This window comes from Tamandua tetradactyla, chromosome 4 (genome assembly GCF_023851605.1).
Source record: "Tamandua tetradactyla isolate mTamTet1 chromosome 4, mTamTet1.pri, whole genome shotgun sequence".
Taxonomy (NCBI): domain Eukaryota; kingdom Metazoa; phylum Chordata; class Mammalia; order Pilosa; family Myrmecophagidae; genus Tamandua; species Tamandua tetradactyla.
Window position 1 is genome coordinate 194,159,016 of NC_135330.1, and position 21,188 is coordinate 194,180,203.

At 42.8% G+C, this 21,188-nt stretch overlaps 1 protein-coding gene and 1 pseudogene across 2 annotated transcripts in view; one reads left to right on the top strand and one right to left on the bottom strand.

Annotated features, from left to right (window-relative positions):
- MTUS2 (microtubule associated scaffold protein 2) overlaps positions 1–21,188 on the top strand; it is a 565,128-nt gene that overhangs the window by 110,646 nt on the left and 433,294 nt on the right. The window lies entirely within an intron of this gene.
- LOC143680602 (ubiquitin-conjugating enzyme E2 Q2-like) lies at positions 163–19,728 on the bottom strand (annotated as a pseudogene).

A 21,188-nucleotide genomic window follows, 5' to 3' on the forward strand; every position in this document is an offset into this window, starting at 1 on the left:
CTCTGCCCTTAGGTCCCAACTGTAGGAGGGCCCGCCTGCAACAAGCCCTTGGCTCAGTCTCTCAGGGTTCCACTTGGTAGCGTGGGGGTGAGGCCAGCAGGGCACCAGGAGCTGCTTGTATGGCTTTTGACACTGTGTTTTCTCAATTCAGCACTCACCCGGTTAATGCAACCCTTTAACTGTTTTCTCTAGTTTTGAGGGTGCTGCCTTGGGCAAAGTCCAACAGGGGCTGCCGTCAGAGCTGGGCCCCAGAGATCTGAAGCAGCTGATCAGAGGCAGAGATCTGCACACAGACCACACACCCCTGGGGCTAGGAGGTCTTTATGTCCCCCCTGGCACCGGCAAGGTGTGCCAGGAGCCGGAGCTGCCGTCTCACCTGCTGCCCCCCGAGGGGCTGGGGGAAGGGGTGCCAGCAACTGCAGGGAGGGTGCACCGTGTCACACTCATGGCAGTTTGCAAGCTTCCTTCTTCCTCCTCCCTGGTTGCTGCACAGTGCACCTTTAGACTCTGGAGTTCCAGAATAGTTGATTCAGACAGTCCCTGCCCATTTAGTAATTGTTTTGGTAGAGGGACTGGTTCCTGGAGCTCCTGCCCCACCATCTCCCTCCCGTCTTCCTCCTTAGGATGTGCTCCTAATCTGCCTTGTGGAGAGTGTGGGCCCGCTGTAAATAGGACCTTCAGAAGATGTTATTTTTTCCTAATTTCTAAAATTTTTGTGTCTATATGGGATTGTATACACACTGGGTGTGCTTTGGAATTTTTTCCCTCCTGCTTTCACTTACTTTCACTCCCCCCACCCGAGGTAACCCATATTGAATACCTGGCTTGCATTCAATGGTGTCTTTTCCCATATTCCCAGATATATGAATTTATAAATACGTTAAGGGCTTGAGGGATAATTGTTTGCTTTATTAAATACTATCATATTATCATTACTGTATTTTACTTTTCTCATTCTAACAAAACTGCTTAGAAGTATCTCCAACTCAACTGGTATAGCTCTAATTCATTCTTTTATAGCTGCACAGTAATCCATGATATGAACTTATTTATATAGACAATCATTACTCTATTAGTAATTCATTTTATTTCCCATTTTGCCACTAGGAATGGTGCTACAATAAACATGTTTGGACATCTGTTCATTTGTGCTGGTATTTTTATTTTTAAGAAAATGTTACCATAGTTGGATTCTCATGAAACAGTGTTTTTAGTGATAGATATTTATAGATCACTTCAAATTTCTGTAGCAATTTAGAGTGCCACCAGAAATTTATGAGAGTCCTTTTCTTGACACTTCTGTCAGTAATATGTGTTAATCTTCTTTATAATTTTTTAGTGGAAATAATTTTGAGTGGTTTTCCATATGTGGTAGTTTTTATTTTGGCTTTTCTGAGAATTCCTTATTGATAACTTTTTTTAATGGTTCTTTATTCATAAAGACACAAGTTTACAAAATTTACTGTACACTGCCAAATAAATCTGCAATGAAAAAAAATCCCCCCCAAAAAAACAAACAAAATAAAAGCATGCCAAATGTGCAGCTGTCAATCTGCTAGCCATCAGGATTTTAAAGAATTAATAATGTATTTAAGAGTTAGCCTTAGGTTGAAGGAACTTTAATGCTTCAAAAGGTTCTGCCTTGTCATTTGTTATTTGCTGAAAACCAAAAGGAATTAAACACACAGAATAATGCAGAAGTGCCAAGTCTCTCTGATGTGGTTTACAAGGTTAAAAACAGAATCTTAAAGCAAATGCAAAAGAAACACTCCTGAACTTTGTTTCTGGTTTGTATAGGAAAATGTGTGTTCTAGTTAACTAGCTGCCAGAATGCAATATACCAGAAACAGAATGGCTTTTAAAAAGGAGAATTTAGTAAATTGCTAGTTTATAGTTCTAAGGCCAAGAAAATGTCCTAATTAAAACAAGTCTATAGAAATGTCCAATCTAAGGCATCCAGGTAAAGATACCTTGGTTCAAGAAGGCCGATGAAGTTCAGGGTTTCTCCCTCTCATCTGGAAAGGCACATGGCAAACACAGAGTTTCTCTCTCAGCTGGAAGGGCACATAGCAAACAAGATGTCATCTGCTACTTTCTCTCCTGGCTTCCTGTTTCATGAAGCTCCCCAGGAGGTGTTTTCCTTCTTCATCTCCAAAGGTCACTGGCTTGTGGGCTCTCTGCTTCTCTTGGCTATGTTGTTCTTTTCTGCTCTCTCTGAATCTCCTTCTTTCTCCAAAATGTTTCTTCTTTTGTAGGACTCCAGGAACTTATCAAGATCTGCCCAAATGGGTGGAGACATGCCTCTACCTAATCCAGTTTAACAACAACTCTTGATAAAATCACAACTCCAGGGAGATGATCTGATTACAGTTTCAAACATACAGTATAGAATAGGAATTATTCTGTCTTTATGAAATGGGATTTAGATTAAAACATGTCTTTTCTAGGGGACATACATCCTTTCAAACCAGCACAATGTGCTTCTGGATTTCTTTTTGAAAGTGCTTAAATGCGATGGTGGCTCACTGGCAGAATTCTCGCCTTCCATAGCAGAGCCCAGGTTCGAATCCTGATGCCTGCCCATGCCAAAAAAATAAATAAATGAAAGTCAATTAGTTGACTAACACAATCATGTTTGGGCAGCCACAGTAGCTCAGTGGCAGACTTCTCGCCTGCCATGCCGGAGACCCGGGTTTGATTCCTGTTGCCTGCCCATGCAAAAAAAAAAAAGTGTTTATTATCTAGAATTTACTTTTAAATCAAACTTGGGTGTATTAAAAAAAAAATCTCTTACCAACCAAACAGCACTGATTCAGGCAAGGCAATAAAATGGAGCATACATTGATTTGAATTAGGTTTTATAAAAGAATTAACATATGTAGATTCCCCATTAGTCTTTCAATGTAAAAATCATTGTTATGACCATGGGAACAAAGTTTAAAAGTCTCCAAATTAGATCTTTTTTGCTTAACTATGCAGCTTTTGCTCAAGAAGTCTGTCTCTGTGCCAATCACTTTATAATTTTATTAATTAACAAATGATTGCAACATCCCGTTAATAAAATGGACACGTGAAATGACTTAGTATTTTAAGTAACATCAAGCTGGGTACTGCAGCTGTTTTTCGTAAAGAATATTGATTCAACAAGTAGCAGATTCAGCCCAGCAAGATTCTGATGCCCCCAGTGGAAATTACCACTTACACATCGTAAGTGGCATGGCCTCGCTTTGCTTTACCTGAAAAGTACAATACAAACCAATTAAGTGTATAGTCTCGGGAAATAGTTCAGATCTTCACGTAGCCAGAAAAAGTTTAATTTAATGAGTAGATTTCCTGTCATTATCTTGGCAATATCATAAAATGGTTTTAGATTTAGACCTGAAAAACTTACTGTGATTTAGAAGACTTAAATTTTCTAAACCAATATTAAACAACATTTAAACTTTTATTGACTCTAAATTAAACTATATTGCAAGTCCTTGTAATCCATGAGCTCAATATAGGAAAGTTACTCAAAATGGGTCGCAGCTTTACTAACTTGGCGCTGACTTGCCCACTTACAAGGTTTCACTTTTCAAGAAAGAGAGACGGTAAGGAGTGGCCAGTATTTGTATTTATCAGGAAAAATATAGTCGAGGCCCCACTTCTCAGTCCAAGATATTAAGATGAGCAAAATGAATAGGCTGTAACTTACATTGGATGTCAGTTGACAGATTATCCACTAAAATATCTATTAGCTAATGTCTTCAGTAACTGCTGTTTTAGCAGCATTCAAAGCTTGTGTCTGCATGTTGAAAATATTGTCTTTAAAACAACGTTGGTCCATACATGCGACAGTTGACACACTTAGCTGTCTTCTTAAGTGTATGGGGGTGTACCAGCCATTTTTCTTATGTGTCTGTACAATGGAATCATAGAACTGTTGGTCTCTTGCTAGACTGTATTGATTCTTATTTGCACCAAATTGCACTCTGTCTTTGCTTTTAACTAAGGTGGCATTGATTTGGCTGATGACCAATCCTATTGGGCAGGCACTGCTCCAGCCCTGTTTTATGAGAGGTTCCATACATAATGCTCCTCCACCCAGCACGTACCCTCACGGGAGAACAGGCAACACCACTTGGAAAAATGGAGGGTCAAATGGAAAGTTATCCTTAAAGGAGAAATTAAGCAAAGTATATTCTATGCTTTCTTTTTCTTTTGAGATCTGAAGATCACGGTTGAAGGACTATCGGAAGCAACCTTTGCAGTTTAACATGCCACTTGTAAAAAGTGCCACTTATGAGTTCAACTGAATAAATCCCTGTTTCATAACTCTGATCTGTGTCCCTGAGCACTTTCATAAGTCTGTGCTGACCCAGACACTGCACCATTGAGATGGTCTTGCCTTGGCATCTTCCGAATTTTCTCTAAGATTGCCAAATTTTCTTAATTCCTTCATCCTCTGATTTTTTTCCACTAGTAGGTTCTTCTTCCTTCATCTCATAGCGATTCAAGTCTTTTAGAGCAGTTTTGGAAGCTCAGAGTTCGATTTCAATGTGTGAACATGCCGTGCTTTCTCCATGCCTTCTGGTGGTGCCTTCCAGTGGTGCCTTCCTATCAGTTGGTTTCTGCCTCCATCACATGGGAATCTGTCTCCTTCAGTCTCTTCTTGTAGCTTTTACTTCTCTTTCTCAGTTGTCTTTTTTGATATCTTTTTGCACATTTTTCTGTTGTGGTGTTTTGTTTTGTTTTTTCTTACCCATTTCCAGAAGGGCTATATAAGTTATTAGCGTTTAAAATTTTTTATTGCAAATATTTTTCCAAATATTTTGTTGGTCTCTGGACCTTGCTTATGATAATTTTTGCTCTACAAAACTTTAAAATTTTTGTAGAGTCCAATATGAATATCTTTTGTTTTATATTCCTGTATTTTCTTGGAGAAGAGTTTTCCATGCATCATTAGGTTGTACATGTAGTCCCCTAGATTTTTAAAAATTGTTAGTTATTTTTGACATCTAGTGTTTACTTTACCTATAATTTATTTTATTTTATTTTGGCATGGACAGGCACCGGGAATCAAACCCGGGTCTCTGGGATGGCAGGCAGAACTCTGCCACTGTGCCACCATAGCCTACCCTGAAGTCTATTTTTAAATGTGGTATAAGAAAGGTGACCAAATTAATTTTGTTCCACATAGCTGAAGGTGCCAGCACTATTTATAAGATTAAAAAAAAAATAGTGAAGGGGTAGTTGACACTTCCCTTATCAGATATTAAAACATACTATGAGGCTATTATAATTAGCTCAATATGATAGTTCCATATATCAGTGGAACAGAATGTGGACTCCAGAAATAGATACCAGCATAAGTAAAATTTTTATTTATTACAAAGTAATATTTAAATTCTTTTGGTTTAGAGTGGCATATCTGTTATCTGTATTTTCTTAAAATTTCAGGGAAAAAAGTTAGAATTTGCTGAATGCAATCTTTTTACTAACAATGCAGATGCATTTTTATGTCATGCAGAATATTTGCTGAAGAAATTGTCAGTGGTTTATCTCGACTGTGTCTCAGTGACTGACAGTGAAAGCCAAGTTGTTCCCTGACTTGATAGCATGAGTGTTGATAAGTCTTAGCTAATATCCCAGGGTAGCACTTCTTAATTTCAAGCTATTACAGACGAGACAGACTGCTCAGGTTTCCTTTCCTGAAAACAAAACAAAACTGTTACCTTCCATTCGCTTCTCTGTCCTATTATCCCATGTCCCTGGAGACTCTGACAGCAGACTCTAATTGAACACAGTTGGACTGAATAGATTTGTTCATTTATTCATTAATGTACTCCTAATGACCCATATTGGGAGAGTGTGGTGCGTACTGAGAGGTTTTGAGGAGGAAGATATCATGGCGGGAAGCCCTTGAAGACAGCAGATCTCACTTGAATGGAGACGTGAAGCACAGGTGAGGTTTCATTTGAGATATGAGGGAGGGGGCTTCCAGCACACGTGTGATGAAAGCAGACGTGCATGTGCTGTAGTTTGGTGGAGTGGCCACATGAGGATGGGGAGGCAGTGATCAGGTCGGAGTAATTGTTCAGAGGTGGGATCTCATCATGGGGGTGAGGGACTTGCAGGTGAGGCTGGGTTTGTAACTCAACATCCACTTGAGGGACATCCACCAGAACTCTCTTTACACCCTGACTTCATTTGACTCCTGTGTTGTGGACTGTCCCTAAAACAGCTGCCACTTAGGGAGCAATGTTAGGTGCCAAGATCCATTAGGCACCTTATCTGCAAGAATGCTTTGAAGGAATTTATAGATCCCTGTTTATAGGTAAGAAAGCTGAGGTTAGAGACCGGTGTTTGGTCTGCTGGGCTCCCGTGGTAGTTTGAGGCTGTGATGTGCCCTAGAAAAGGCCATGTTCTTTGTGTCCATTCGCCTTGGTGCAGACCTATCGTGGGTGGGACCTTTTGATTAGGTTGCTTCAACTGAGATGCGACCCACCTCATTCAAGGTGGGTCTTAATCCTTTTACTGGAATCCTTTATGAGAGGGTAGAGGACAGGAAAAGCCAAGAGAGCTGATTGAGAAAAGCCCTGAAGTAGCTAAGAGAGGCCCCGCAGAAGCTCAGAGAGGAGCCGCTGGAACAAGAAGCTGAGAGCAATGAAACCTGGACCAGCAGATGCCGGCCATGTGCCTTCCCGTGCGACAGAGGAGCCCCGGATGCCAGCAGCCTGTCTTCAGAGAAGGTATCATTCTGTTCATCCTTCACTGGGGTACTTTCATGGCCTAAGAACTGTAAATTGTAAATTAATAAATCCCCATTGTAAAAGCCCATCCATTTCTGGTACCTTGGGTTCAGGCAGCTTTAGCAAAGCAAAGCAGCACCAGAGATGTCACGTCTTCTGCTCCATCACACGGTGTTTTGCCCACATGTTTGTGCTTGCTACGTCACACTAACCTGGCATTTTTTTTTCCACAATTTTTGTGATGTCTCCCGTAATGTAGCTCCCGTTATAGACAGTGCGCCCATGAATAATTGAATTGACTTAAAATATAAATATAGACAAGAAGCGGGTCTATAAGTATCTTGAGAAGGCTTCTCTGGTAGAACAGCAGTAAAGGAAAACCTCTGTCTTGCTGTCAGCACTGCTCCATGCCAGCCGGAGCCAGCCTGATAACGTTGCTGTGGCCCACTTAGGCCCTCTTTAATTGCTCACTATAAATAGCTTAATGATGGTGCCATAAAAAGACTCTGATAAAACCAAGGCACTTGATGTGACCCATATATGCGATGGTGTCTGTGTCTGGGGAAATTGATAGTCACATGTGAGATTTTCACTGCTGAACTCAAAGCTTAATATCTAAGCCAGTCATTTCTTAGCCCCTCTTCCTTTCAAATCCCATGTCTCCATATTCCTTTCTTGCCCTTGTTTGTGGTGAGGCCATAGTTTCATACTCTGCCCTCTCATCTGCCAGCCACAATTCCACAGCCCACTTGACCTGGCACGGAGAGCGAAGTGCCAGCCTGAGCCCCAAAGCCTGACACCTTAAGATGACTCACTGCGGGCCTGTGTGGCAAGCTCCCTTTCTCATCTGGCAGCCACAGAAACCTACATGCCTGGCTTTGCTGTAGACATGGATGACTTTTCTTGTTTCAGGTACTATAGCGCCTCTGCCGTGGTTCTCACTGGCCTCTGCCAGCCCCTCGAGACCTCTGAGTGATTTCCCTGGAGAGGAAATCCGTATCATTCCACATCAGTCCAGTGTGCTGCAGAAGCTCAGCACTCCTCCCGGGTTTCTATCTGTTCACAACTCCACCGGATGTTGGTTTCCAGCACTAGTATGAACATCCTACCATGACTTGCTTGGTCTCCCACCGAGTCTACAGAGAGAGTAGAACCCTGTAGAATTGGGGATTCGAAAGGCCAGAAAGATTGAAAGGGGAGGGACTGGGGGATAGAAAACATACAGAAAAAAGATCTAGACTCGAGAGGAGTATGCACGGCTAAGAAATGGAAACGCCCCATGACAAACTGAATAGCATATTGGAAGACTGACATGAGAGGGGGAGTATGGGAGGCAGTCATGGGGAGGTTGGTTAGATGGGCTGGTGGGAAAGAAAGAGGGGTTGGGATGAAGGAGGAGAAAGCCTCGGAAAGATGTGCGTGACTCTCATGGGTCTGGAGCTTTGCATCTGCCTTGGTGATGCTAGAAGATGTAGCACTGCACCATGGCCAGGATGCCCAGTTGATTCAGTTAGAATAACGGCCAGCTTGGTACTTGGGTGCTCAGATGCTAATGACTTGTCTGTGGATCTGGAATCTTCCCTTTTCATGGAGAGGTGATCTTTTCCTAATTCATAAAAATAAATAATTGTAGTATTTGCCATTGACTGACTACCCATGTATTTTTGTACTGTGGATTTCTCTCTCCAAAGTTCATCTTAACTCAATAAAGTAGGAGATATTTTCCTTATTACGTTAGATGAGGAAGATATCCAAGTAACTTGCCAAGACCACAGAGTTGAGTTTAGAACTTTGGGACTTTAAGCTCACCTCTTCCTTCGGGAGTCAGGTCCTCACCTCTTCCTTCGGGAGTCAGGTCCTCACCTCTGAGGAGGGCAGATAAGCATGGTGCAGCAGCCAGAGGGCAGGGGTGGAAGTCGAGCGTCTCAGAATCCAGGAACACAGCGTGTATTTTGTGATACATCTGTGGTGGGAGTTACGAGGACTAAGCCCTAAGGTTGGCCTTTAACCAGGTATCAACCTGAGCACCTGGTGAAAACGTACCTCTGGGGCATTTTACTGAGTATAGCACATTTTATGAGACTAGCAGATCCTCAGCTATGACCCATTTGTGTTGAAATTGTCAGACTTGATAATGCTTTAGCAGTAATAAAGTAAGAAGAAAATGTCCAAGTGCTTATTAGGCATTTGCCTGTTAAGTGGTTCTTTCTTCCTGGTTACCAGCCCAGTAGTTTTGGGATCTTGAACTTCCAGTGTGTCCAGGTGCTCAGCTTCCCCTCTGAGGAAGGTGGTAGAGACACCAAGAGGAGATCAGTTCTCCAGGGGTCCACAGCCAGCGCAGCTGCCTTGTTTTCCCGCAGGCCTACAGTTCGCCTGTTCTCATCTCAATTAAGGTAAAAGTGAATCTATAAATACACTGACACTTTCATGTTATTTGAGATCATTTATTGTCCATCTTGAAGGAACTAGAATATAGAGGAAGAAACCGTAAGAAATCCAAATAATGTCCGAGAAGCCCAAATAGATGTTGGGAAACCTGAGTATAAAGTAGAGAGCCTGTTATTCTTAGTCTGTTTACTATTGTTTAAAAATATCTTCAAAAGATTTGACTGTCTGGTTTCTCAGCCTGTAGACTGTTAAAAGTAGCAGATTAGAAAGTGTAGAGTTTCTCTGGAGGCAGTTATACAGACAAGGGCAAGAAACAGAAGAACAAACAGGCAATCAGGGGAGCTTCCAAAATTGGGTCGCTGGGTCCTATTTAATGTGCTGGCAAATGGAAGAGTGGTTATCACTTTGAAAATGCAAAGCAGATCTTATGGAATAAAGAAAAATATAGCCACGGATGTTTGTGTTGTTGAGTCTTGTCAGAAATGTTCAGTTAATTTTAGTGACCTGTGTTTTAGAAGATAAGGAACACATAGTTCACCTAAAGCTATTTCTATGCTTAAGATTTAAATTAAAAAAAAATTGTTTTAAAAGATTGGCTGGGGTGCACAGGGGCCTCAGTTTTAGAACGCTCATCTTCCATGAGGGAGACCCAGGTTTGATTCCCAGACCATGCACCGTCCCCCTAAAAAAATAAGCTAGATTCCCCTTCTGTGGAGATGGAGTAGATTTATTTTTTGTATTCTTCTAAGTACAGCTAAAAACCCTGGACATTTTATATAAAACCATTGTAAGAAAGGTCTCAGAGGTGGAGAGAAGAAGGCAGGCTGGGTGGGACCTTGTGTGGTAGTTAGATTCAGGTGTCAACTTGGCCAGGTGAAGGTGCCTACTTCTATTGATATTGGACATGAGCCAATAGCATGTGAACCTTATATGTTGCTGATTACATCTGCAGTCAGCTGGGAGGCGTGCCTGCTGCAGTGAATGGTGTTTGATTTAATTGGCTGGTGCTTAAATGAGAGAGCTCCATATAGCACATCCAAAGCAGCTCAGCATACCTCATCTCAGCACTCAGAAGCTCAACCCAGCCTATGAAGATGCAGAAATAAATCACCTCAGGGAAAGTTGTTGGAACCCAGAGGCCTGGAGAGAAGGCCAGCAGAGATCACCCTGTGCCTTCCCATGTAAGAAAGAACCTCAGGTGAAAGTTAGCTGCCTTTCCTCTGAAGAACTAATGAAGTAAATCCTCTTTTATTAAAAGCTAATCCGTCTCTGGTGTGTTGTATTCCAGCAGTTAGCAAACTAGAACAGATCTGGTACCAGGAGTGGGGTGCTGCTGCTGTTTGCAAATATCAAACATGTTAGAATGGCTTTTTAAATGGATAAGGGGAAGATTTTGGAGGAACTATGAAGAGAATGATAGAGAAGTCCTGGAGTACTTGAAGAGACTGTTGGTATAAAGGGAACCACTGCCAATCTGGACAAAGGGGGATACAAAAGGGACAAACTGGAGTTTGCAGAGTGAGAACCATGGAAGCTTGGGTCTGAAGCCAAGAAACCTCAGCCAGGAGAGTGAACCCATCCATATACGTGGAGAGGGTGAGTTTACCCTGAAGGGTGAGGATGAGTCTCCTACCTCACTGCAGTGGAAGAGTTCTGCAGCCTCAGGCCTTGGAGAAGGTACAGCATGCTCCTTGGGGGACTGGGGAGAGCCTGGCTGCCAGCATATGGAGGGGTGAGCGTGTGTCCCAGAAATGGCAGGGAGCCCATGTGTGGCCCTGATGCCTGGAGAGAGGGGAGCTGAGAAAAGGTGGTCTCCTCAATATCCCCTGAGGTTGATTCAGAAAGAGGTGGGCCACTGCATAGGCCCTTGGAAAGGTGGAACTGCTGCTTTCTAAAGCTGGAGAATAAATGACTTTCTAACTTCGAAATCAAATGGCATTTGCCCTGCAGGTTTTACATTTGTGTTCCTTCTAATTTCTCCCTATGAAAATGAAAACCTGTATCCTGTGAATATCCTCCTTTGCATATTGGCACCAGATAACTTCTTTTGAGATTCATAGGTCCACAGCCAGAAGAGAATTTTATGCACTTTAATATTGTTTAAGGTGGTGCGTGTAGTTGCCAAGTTGACAAGGGGTGGTCATGTGGTAGTTAGATTCAGGTGTCAACTTGGCTAGGTAAAGGTACCTAGTTCTATTGCTATGAACATGAGCCAATGGCGTGTGAACCTCATCTGTTGCTGATTACATCTGCAGTTGGCTAGGAGGCGTGCCTGCTGCAATGAATGATGTTTGATTTAATTGGCTGGTGCTTAAATGAGAGAGCTCCATGTAGCACAGCCAGAGCAGCTCGGCATACCTCATCTCAGCACTTAGCAGCTCAGCCCAGGCCTTTGGAGATACAGAAAGAAATCACCCCAGGGAAAGTTGTTGGAACCCAGAGGCCTGGAGAGAAGGCCAGCAGAGATCACCCTGTGCCTTCCCATGTAAGAAAGAACCTCAGCTGAAAGTTAGCTGCCTTTCCTCTGAAGAACTAATGAAATAAATCCCCTTTTATTAAAAGCCAATCTGCTTCTGGCGTGTTGCATTCCGGCAGTTAGCATACTAGAACACCTTGGGACTCAAGGAATGACATGGCAGTGAGTTCCCTGGGCTTTTTTCTTGACTCGTATGCCCCATTCTGGAGCTGAAGGAGCTGACAACCAGAAAGAAAGACAAAACAAAATAATGAGCACAGACAGGAAGCCCCACAAACACCTGCTGTCTCTAGTCAGAGAGGCAGGAAGGTCTAGGACAATAACTGCTCTTCTCCAGCCAAATACCACAGAAGGAACTGGGCCCATCCACACTCATCCCAGCAGAAGTGGAGGGGCGGCTAGATTTCCTCCCTTGCCCAGGTGGGTACGACTCAAATTCTTCTGCCAGGGAAGGTCCTGTAGGGGCGGGACTTTCACCCCTGCCCAGCAGTGTCAGTGCAGACTGGGGAGCAGGGGGTAAGTCGGGGGTGGTGTCAGAGGAGATGAGGGGAGTCAGAGCCTGTACTTCTATCCAGCAGTGATGGGGCCACACCCCCTTCCCTGGGATCAGAGGGGGCCACGTGGAAACCTGGACTTCTGCCCCCATTTCCTCCATCAGAGCGAGATCAGATGAGTCCATAAGATTCAGAGTCTACTAACACCCCAGATATCCAGGTTTCAATCAAACATCACATATCAAGAACCAGAAATATCTCAAACTGCGTGAAAAAGACAATCAGTAGATGACAACTCTGGGATGACAGAGATTTTAGAATTATCCAACAAAGATTTTTAAAGGAGCCATCCAAAACATGCTTCAAGAACATGAGAAAAGATGCTTGACATTGTTAGTCACTAGGAAAATGCAAATCAAAACCACGGTGGGGCACCTCTCCCACTCAGTAGGCCGGCTGTGATAAAAAGGATGGCAAGAAGTGTTGGCAAGGACTTGGTTAATTGGAACGTCATACATTGCTGGGAGGATTATAAAATGGTGCAGCTGCCTTGGAAACCAGTTTGGCAGTTCCTCAAAAAACTTAACTGTAAGAGTTACCATAGGACCAAGCAATTCTACTCTTAGGTATATTCCCAGGAGAATTTGAGCGGTCAATTGTGGGAGGTCCATGGCGTGCAACGCTAAGGGATAGAAAGAAGCTGAGTACTGATACACCTTACCACCTGGATGAGCCTCTGGAGAGTTATGCTGAGGGAAAGAAGTCAATCTTCAAAGGCTCCAGAACATTTGGTTCCTTTTAAATAACATTCTTGAAGTGATGAAGTTATGGAAAGGAGAATGGAGCAGAGGCTGCCAGGGTTGGGAAGGGAGGTGGAGGAGCTGTAAAAGGGCAGCTTGAGGGATCCTTGTGGTGGTGGAAGCTCCGCATCCTGACCCTGTCCGGGCGGTGATACTGGGCTATAGTTTTGCAAGATGTTACCATTAAGGGAAATTGAGTAAAGGGTATACGGAACCCCTGTTATTTCTTACAACTGCATGTGAATCTGCAATTTTCTCAAAATAAAAAGTTTAATAAAAAACAAGAGATGAACTGCTTTTCTTGATATATGATCCAGTACACACACACACACACACACACTTTAAAAAAATCACTATGAAAATTTGCCCCTTCTACCTTAAAACAAGACACAGGTAAGCTGCTGTTACTTGGCAACTTCAACTGTTTTTAGGTTCCCAGCTTCCCAGCTCCTGGCCATCCCAAGCCGGCATCCAGCGCCCAGTCTCCATAATCCAAGTCTCTTTCCTTAATCACTTTCTTCCCTGGAAGGTGACTTTCTTCTTTCTCCTACTTCCCTCCTCCCACCCTTTCCACTTGGGGGTGCGGGAGAGGTGACCCCTGGTTCTTGCCTCACCTACCCTTCTCACCCCACTAGGCTCCACCTGCATCGGTGAGGCTTTACACACATGTGTTGACGCCTGCACTGCAGTTGTGTGCCCAAGTTCCTTGCACAGTCCCTGGGGACGGGGGACGGGCACACCCATGGTAGGAGATAGCCCCGTGGAAGAGGCCTGTGCAGGTCCTAACTGTGGCTGAGGCTGAGTAGGCAGGAATTGCAGGGTCTCGGGTTCTAGAATCAGGGTCTGGAAGGGGTGGGGGGTGGGTTCTTCTGAGCGTATAATCCCTCCTGGCCCCAGGGATTACTCATCCCGCAGAAGGTCAAGCCCCAAGAACAGATCCTTCGGAAGCCTGGTGAGGGCAGGGCCCTCTGGCTCGGTCTAAGACTGGTTCTAGAAGGATCCATCACCAAACTTCTATTTAACATCTGAGAAGTCATTAGTAGGTATTTGCATAACCCTTTTCCCTGGAGTAGGTATTCTGAGAATCTCAGACAGAATATATTTCTCTTCATTAGAGTTACTTCCACTGTGCTCCCTCCCCCATTCTGCTAAAACTTAAAATTTTAAATTATAAAGCCACCGATTATAAAAAAATAAACCCTGTTGATACATTGGGTAATATGGAACAATATACAGAATATAAAATCACCCACAGTTAACTTTTTGGTGTGTTTGCTCCCAGTCTTTTCTGTGCACTTTACAAAATTGAGATCGTATAAGATACACAGTTTTGTAGTGCACCATTTAACTTTGTATCATGAGAATTATTCCATTTCATTAAGTAATTGTCAAGCATGTGATTTTTTAATGGCCGCATACCATTACGTACTATGAAGGTAAAAAGATTTATGTTTGGTCATCTTGGTGGTTTGCAGTTTTTTAATTATTTTAAATAACACTCCCATGCATGTCACTGAACATAAATCTTTGATTGCCCCTCTGATTATTTTCTTAGGATAGGGTCCTAGAAATAGAATTCTTGGATTAAGGAGTCTAAATATTTTAAATATTTTAAAATATCTTGACGTGTTTTGACAAATTACTATCCAGAAAGATTGCATTAGTTTATACAATGTTGGGAATATATTATATATATATATTTATATGTATGTGTATATTTGTAAAAGTGTCAAATGTACTCTTCCACCTATCAAGTTAAGAATCTTCACATACTTTCATCTCTCTCCTCTCCATACCCTGTAACCAGACTGTAGCCTCATCCCCTTAATATTTCCCATGAGATTTTCTGGTATATTAATTTTAGAGAATCCCTAACATTACATTACTAATAAAATTACTTAGATGTAAATATAAATTTTTATGGTATCTTGGATCTCTATTATTTCTTGAATTAAAATGTTTCACTTGCAACCATTTCTTGTTTTATTGGAGCAGATCCTCCAGTTATATCTTTTCTTTTTTTTTTTTTTGCTCACAAAGGGCTCTTTATTGTTTTTTTCTTTTTAAATACAATTTTATTGAGATATATTCACATACCATACCATTCATCCAAAGTATTCAGTCAGTGGCTCGCAGTATAGTTGTGCATTCTTCATCCAGTTATATCTTGAACATAGCTTTGTAGGTGGCAGGTTGCTCTGATAAATTAGTGGAAATGCTGCTGCTTTGAAAATAAATTTAAAAACAAATCCTAGTTTCCTGTCTCCAGCCAGTGCATACCTTCTACCACCATAGCTCCTTGAAACTCTGGAGATTTTTTTTGCTGATAGTTCTCAATCACCTTTTGCTGCAGTCTTAACACTCATCATTTTTTAGAATATATTCAGAATCGGTAGGCTTGGTAAACCAAGATTTGGGGAGGAGTGTTGCAGGACCCTGTCTCCCCAGGACTGGCTTGCAGCCCCTCGGTTGTGCTGGATTTGGCGTGGTGTGAGTGCTCACTTCTGTAACATGTGGACATGGAGTCTCAGTCCACTGCCATCCCGACCAGCCCAGATCATGTCACCTTGGGGACTGGGAGGCCAAGTGTGCAAGTTGAGTTTCCTTAGCTTTCCTTTGGGTCCACTGTCTTGCACCATCAACTTCTCCCTCTCTATTCTTTCATTCCCAGATGGCATATAGCTGTGCTGTGATACATCATTCCTTAAAAAATACAACAGAAAACCCCTTCGTGGCCCCCATTTTTTCTTCTCAGTTTCATGCTACAAGAAGACTTTTTGAAAAAGTTGTCTGCAGACATTGTCTTCACCTTCTTATCATCCTGCTCTGTCCTTGTCCCACGCCAGTCATACTCTCCTCCCCATCATTTCACAGTGCTGTTCATGCCAACTTCACCAGTACGTGCAGCTGGGAAATGCAGTGGTTACTTTTGTTATCCTTTTATCTTCTTGGGAGACTTTGGCACAATGACTGCTCTCTCCTTCTGGAAATACTCTCCCTCTTGGCTTCCTTGTGGCCACACTTCTCAGTATCCTCCTCACCTTGGCCTTTGAATGTAGAATGTACCAAGGCCCAGTTCTTTATTCTTTGTTCCCACACAGTCTTACCCAGGTCATGACTTTAGAAGCCACGATATATCCATAATTGAAGTCTCTAGCCCCAGCCTTTCCACTGAGCGCCATATTTCCTTGTCCAGTTGTTGAGTTGATACTTACCCTTGGGTGTCTGATAGATGTTTCAACATTTACATTTCAAAAGTAATATTCCTAATTCTTGCCCACACCAGCTGTTCCTCTAGTTGTCCCCATTCTAGTAAATGACAACACATCTACTCTGTTGCCTAAGTCAACAACCTCAGCATGCCCATTGCCTCTACTTCCAAAATATGTTCCCTCCTCTTTCTACACTGCTAGAGCACAGGCCATTCTCCCTTACAACTGTTCCTATAATCTGGGCTTTATACTGCAATGAGGATCTTCTGAAAATGTATAAAATCCCTACTCCTTATCCTGCCAATAGCACTTCTGCTCCAGTCGCTCCTTGCCCACCTTGCTTCTTTCTGATTCTTAAACTAGCCAACCCTATGTGGTTCACTGCTACAGCTACAAGACCTAAACGCATGCCTGGACATTTTATTTGGAATGATGGAAATGTTTTGGTGATGGATGATGGTGATGGCAGCACAACATTGCAAATATAATTAACAGCACTGAAATATGTATCTAAATGTGATTTAAAAGGAAAATATTAGATTGTATATGTGATAACAGGATAAAACTTTTTAAAAAATGCATGACATGAACAGTGGACCCTAAGTTTAAAAATGTGCTATCATCAGCTGTAACAAACGTTCCATCCTATTATTAATAGGATGGTATGTGGGAATCCTGTATTTTATGCATGTTGTTCTGTAAACCACAACTTCTCTTCTAAAGAGAAAAGAGAGAGTCTGCTGTCTGGTAGGGAGTCACATAGTTTTTGAATGAATAGTAAAGAATAGTGACTGGCAGGTATGTCTACAGAGTTAAAATTAGTATTTGAGCTAAAAAAATTCAGTTGTCCAAGAGACCTCAGGGGCCAGGCCCAGTATTCCGGTCTGCCCAGGCTTGCATTATGTAGACGAAGCTTTTCTGTGTCTCAGACACCTAGGTGTTGGGTGAGAAAAACCCGAATGCCTGAGGCTCCATCCCTGGAAATAAGGGTTGGCCTTTATTGACTGTACATTTCTGAGCAGAACCGTTTCGCTCTCAGGCTCTCTCTCTACATCTTGGCTGTGTCTGATGCTGTTCATATATATCTGGTAGCCCCATATGTTCTCTCCATTCCGGTGCAGCTCCTGTTTTAGAAGCATGTGGTTTGTGTGCGATGCTCCCTTTAGCTGATGAGAAACCACCCCACGGCATATGTGTGTCACTTTCCATTTTGGTGGCACGGTGACTGTTCGCCGGCCTGTGTAAAGGGGCTCACATCTTTTCCTCCAAGCTGATTGTTGTGATTCATTTTCTGCGCTCTTCTAATTCCTCCTGTCAGTGCTGTTTCCTTAGAGTTCTTGGCACTTTTTCAGAAGCCCGGCCTTGTTTAGAGCCTCCTGAGGTGGGCAGCGGTGGGGTCAGGTCCTCTAAGCAGCGGGCAGGGAAACCGCCTCGCGGGTTCAATCACTTGTTCCCTTTCCTATCGTTTGTAATCAGTGCGCCTAGATCTTGGGCTTTGGTGTTTGGGTTTTAAAAGTGGGCTTTTGGGCGCTTCTCCCTCCTGTCTGCCCGTCTTAGGTGTTCAGGGATTCCCAGTGGAGGGGTGTTATGGGCTATAATACTGGCGCCCTAAGAGAATCACGGGGGCGCACCCTGCCCGTCGGAGGTCCACCACTGGGAACGGCGTGTCTCGTGGCGGTGGAGAGACACTGCTTGGCCTCATCTGCAGAGACACTGCTAATACGTTGAGCAAAAATGGTTATAATCCCCTATAGTTAGCGAACTAATAATAATGAAATAAAGTAATAACTAAAAGCAGGAGCTTTTAATTGTCTGGTTATGGTTATGAGCCCTCCAGTAAGGTAAATTAAAGAGACAACTCACCCTTTCTGTGTCAGCACCAGAGAAGCCACAGATGGTTAACTCCTAGAAGATTCTACAGCTGGTTAGAAGCATGAGTTCTGGTTGTCACTGCCTTTCATTAGAGGCTCACCAGTCAGACTCGCCAGTCAACTCACTTGCACATCCTTTGATTTAGAAATCCTTAGATTTTTTAAGCTTCTTAATTTTCTCATGGTATTTTAATCAACTCTTAATTCAAGAACTGATCATCGTCATTTGAACATGCCTCAAATTAGGACGGTGTCTAGTGCTTGGCATCCAAATCCTGAACCTATACCCTGAGGAAATAGTATCTGTTCTGAAATATTCATGAAGTTTACAAATTATACAGTGTTTTGTGATTTGGGGGTATCATCTTCCTTGGAGATAATCTTTCTCCTCTTCTATGTGAGGTGGACTTACTAGAGCAGTGGTGAGGGTCCCCCGATGAGATGTGCCAGGCTTTGGAAGTAACACTATCGCAATAGCAGTTCCATATACGTGACATGTTAACTACATCACGGGACGTCCTGCAAGACATGCTGAGCGGATCATGTCCTTCAGATAAATCTCAGCCACCTTGATGCCCCTCCAAGGTCAAGGACAGGCAGGAGTCGGCAATGGAGCCACCGGAGCCTCATGGTTCATAAAGATGAGGACCCACGGACTAAATTGAACATCTTTGGTTTTCAGCATCTATCATATCTTGAGCCTGATTCCCATTTTCATGTGCTGATTAACAGGCTCCTCTTTCTCACGTGGGGACAGAAGCTGTTGGCTGGGATTGCCTGGTCATCAGTCAAGAGCTTCCCAGCAGGTTTAAAAGTAACAAAATGTAATTATGGTTTATTAAATATTGGGCTTACAGTGTATGTTTGACCCCACATTTATCCCTGGAGTCTTGCCAGTAAAGAGAAAAAGGAAAACTTTGGTCTCTTGAGAAACTCTGGGCCAAACTGGTGGAGGCCATACTGGGGGGATTGAAGCATTGCTGCCCGTGTCATCAGCGTCCTGCGCCTCGTGGTCCCAAGCCGGCCTCTGCCGTGTTGTCAGCGGCCTTCTGGACGCTCGTCCCCCAGCCGCTGCCCTGTCCTTGGGCTCTCTGTGACAACTACAGGTGCGGATGGAGGCAGGGCTTGAGTTAGAGCCCCGTGGCCAGTCTCCTTTCCCCCTTGGCAGACTAGCTGTCTCACACGTTGGCCTTTGCCTCCAGGCGGCGAGATGTTCCAACCTCTGTCGTCACTGGGACTTGGAAACCCAGTTTATGTTCCAGGAATGCTGCTGCCTGTGCACAGGGGACGAGGATTTTGTTTCAAAGGCAGTCACTGACCGTGGCTTCTGTGTGCACTGAGCATCGTACCAAACACCATGTGCGGACACGAAAATGTTGGAGACATGGAAAAAAGTTTATTTCATTCTGTGTCATCTATGTATTTTAACAACGTTCAGTGCTCTTTTTTTTCCTGATTATTTTGAACAACGACTGTTGTTTAAACAGTTAGAAAATGTAGTAAATAGAAATTCTCCATGATGCCGCCATTCAAAGATATCGCTTGTGCAGTAAGGACTGTTCTGTGGGTACCAGGTGCAGCAAGGACGAGTGACACTGGGGGGAGGCACAGAAGAGGGGTCGATTAGTGCTGACAGGTCCCACAACAGAGTGGCATGCTGCGGGCTCCCAGGGCCACGTGTGGAGACACTCCAGGAGCGTAGGCGTCACCAGGCAGGTGGCAAGCAGGGGTTCCAGTCGGCCTGGGCACTGCGCATTTCCGATGTTATATGGGTGGAGCTGCGGTGGTTGGTGGAACCGGAGGGAGTAGTGGGGATTTGTATTTGTTTTGTATTTTCTGTTTCTAAAGGAATCTCAACTTGTACTCATTCTCAGCCATCTAAAGGATTAAAAATAAAATGCAGTTTACTCACAATATGCAGAAGACATATTTTCATCAGAAACTGTTAATGAAAATTTTAGATGATTTTCAGAAAATTATTTTTTTATGAAGTATTCAAAATTGTGCAGTAAAATTGGAGGCATAATACAAATTTTAATTCATGAGACCACAAATTTAGGTAAAAACATTGTATTAAAACTGCGATTTTGAATTTAACATTAAAATTTTAATAAACTCATTAAATATTTTTATGTGCATACTTTTTTACAATGCTAGAATTCACTGTCCATCTGATTGCCAGTATAAAAACTCAGTATTACATGCATGTCAGGTCTAGATCTTTATATATAAGAATTTAAGTATGATATGAGTTGTTTAATATTTGCAAAATGTTCCTCAGCCAAGCTATTGAAACTGTTGTGAATACTGGACTAATTTATGAGTATTTCTAGAACAAGAGTCAGCAAACGATGGCTCATGAACCAAATATGGCCTGCCATCTGTTTTTTTACTTTTTTTATTAGAACTATTGTAGGTTTAAAGAAAAATCATGCAGAAAATACAGAATTTCCAAGTTCCACCCCCACCCCCCCAACACAGGTGCTCAGTTTCCCTGTTAACATTTTGCATTGGTGTGGTACCTTGGTTCCAACTTACGAAATGCTATTAGTATAATTAAATTTTTAACTATAGGCCGTAACTTTAGTTTATATTAGGGTTCACTCTTTGTACAGTTCCATGTTTTGTTTCGTTTTATTTTAAAATTTATTCTGTTAACATATATACAAGCTGCAATTTCCCATTTTTGCCACATTCAAAAATAGAATTCAGTGACAATTACATTCACTCTGTTGTGCTGCCATCACCACCGTCTGTTATACAAATTGTCATCACCCCAAACAGAGACTCTGTGCCCTGCCACTTGGTTTTGTAAATAAAGTTTTATTGGTACACAGCCATATCCTTCATTTACGTGTTGTCTATGGCTCCTTTTTCTCTGCCCCCCAAAAAGAGTTTATTAACAAAGGCTGGCCCAGTGGAGGCAGGAGAGAAGTCCTCATATCTGTCTCCTCCCTAGCTGGAGAGATGAAGGATCTTTTGTTTTTAATTAGATTAGATAAAGGGAGGTGGAGATAAAGATATTAGGGATGTTGGCACTTGGTGATTGGCTAGTAAATATTCAAATGAAGATTGCAAGTGGGCTGTTGTCATTGGTTGTTTACACCTTCAGATTAGAGATTGCAGGTTGGCTGTTGCTGATTGGGCCTCTGTTTTGATATGTGGGCTTGTTGCTGGAACTTGTAATGGTTGTACTTCTGGCTTCCCTTTTGAGTC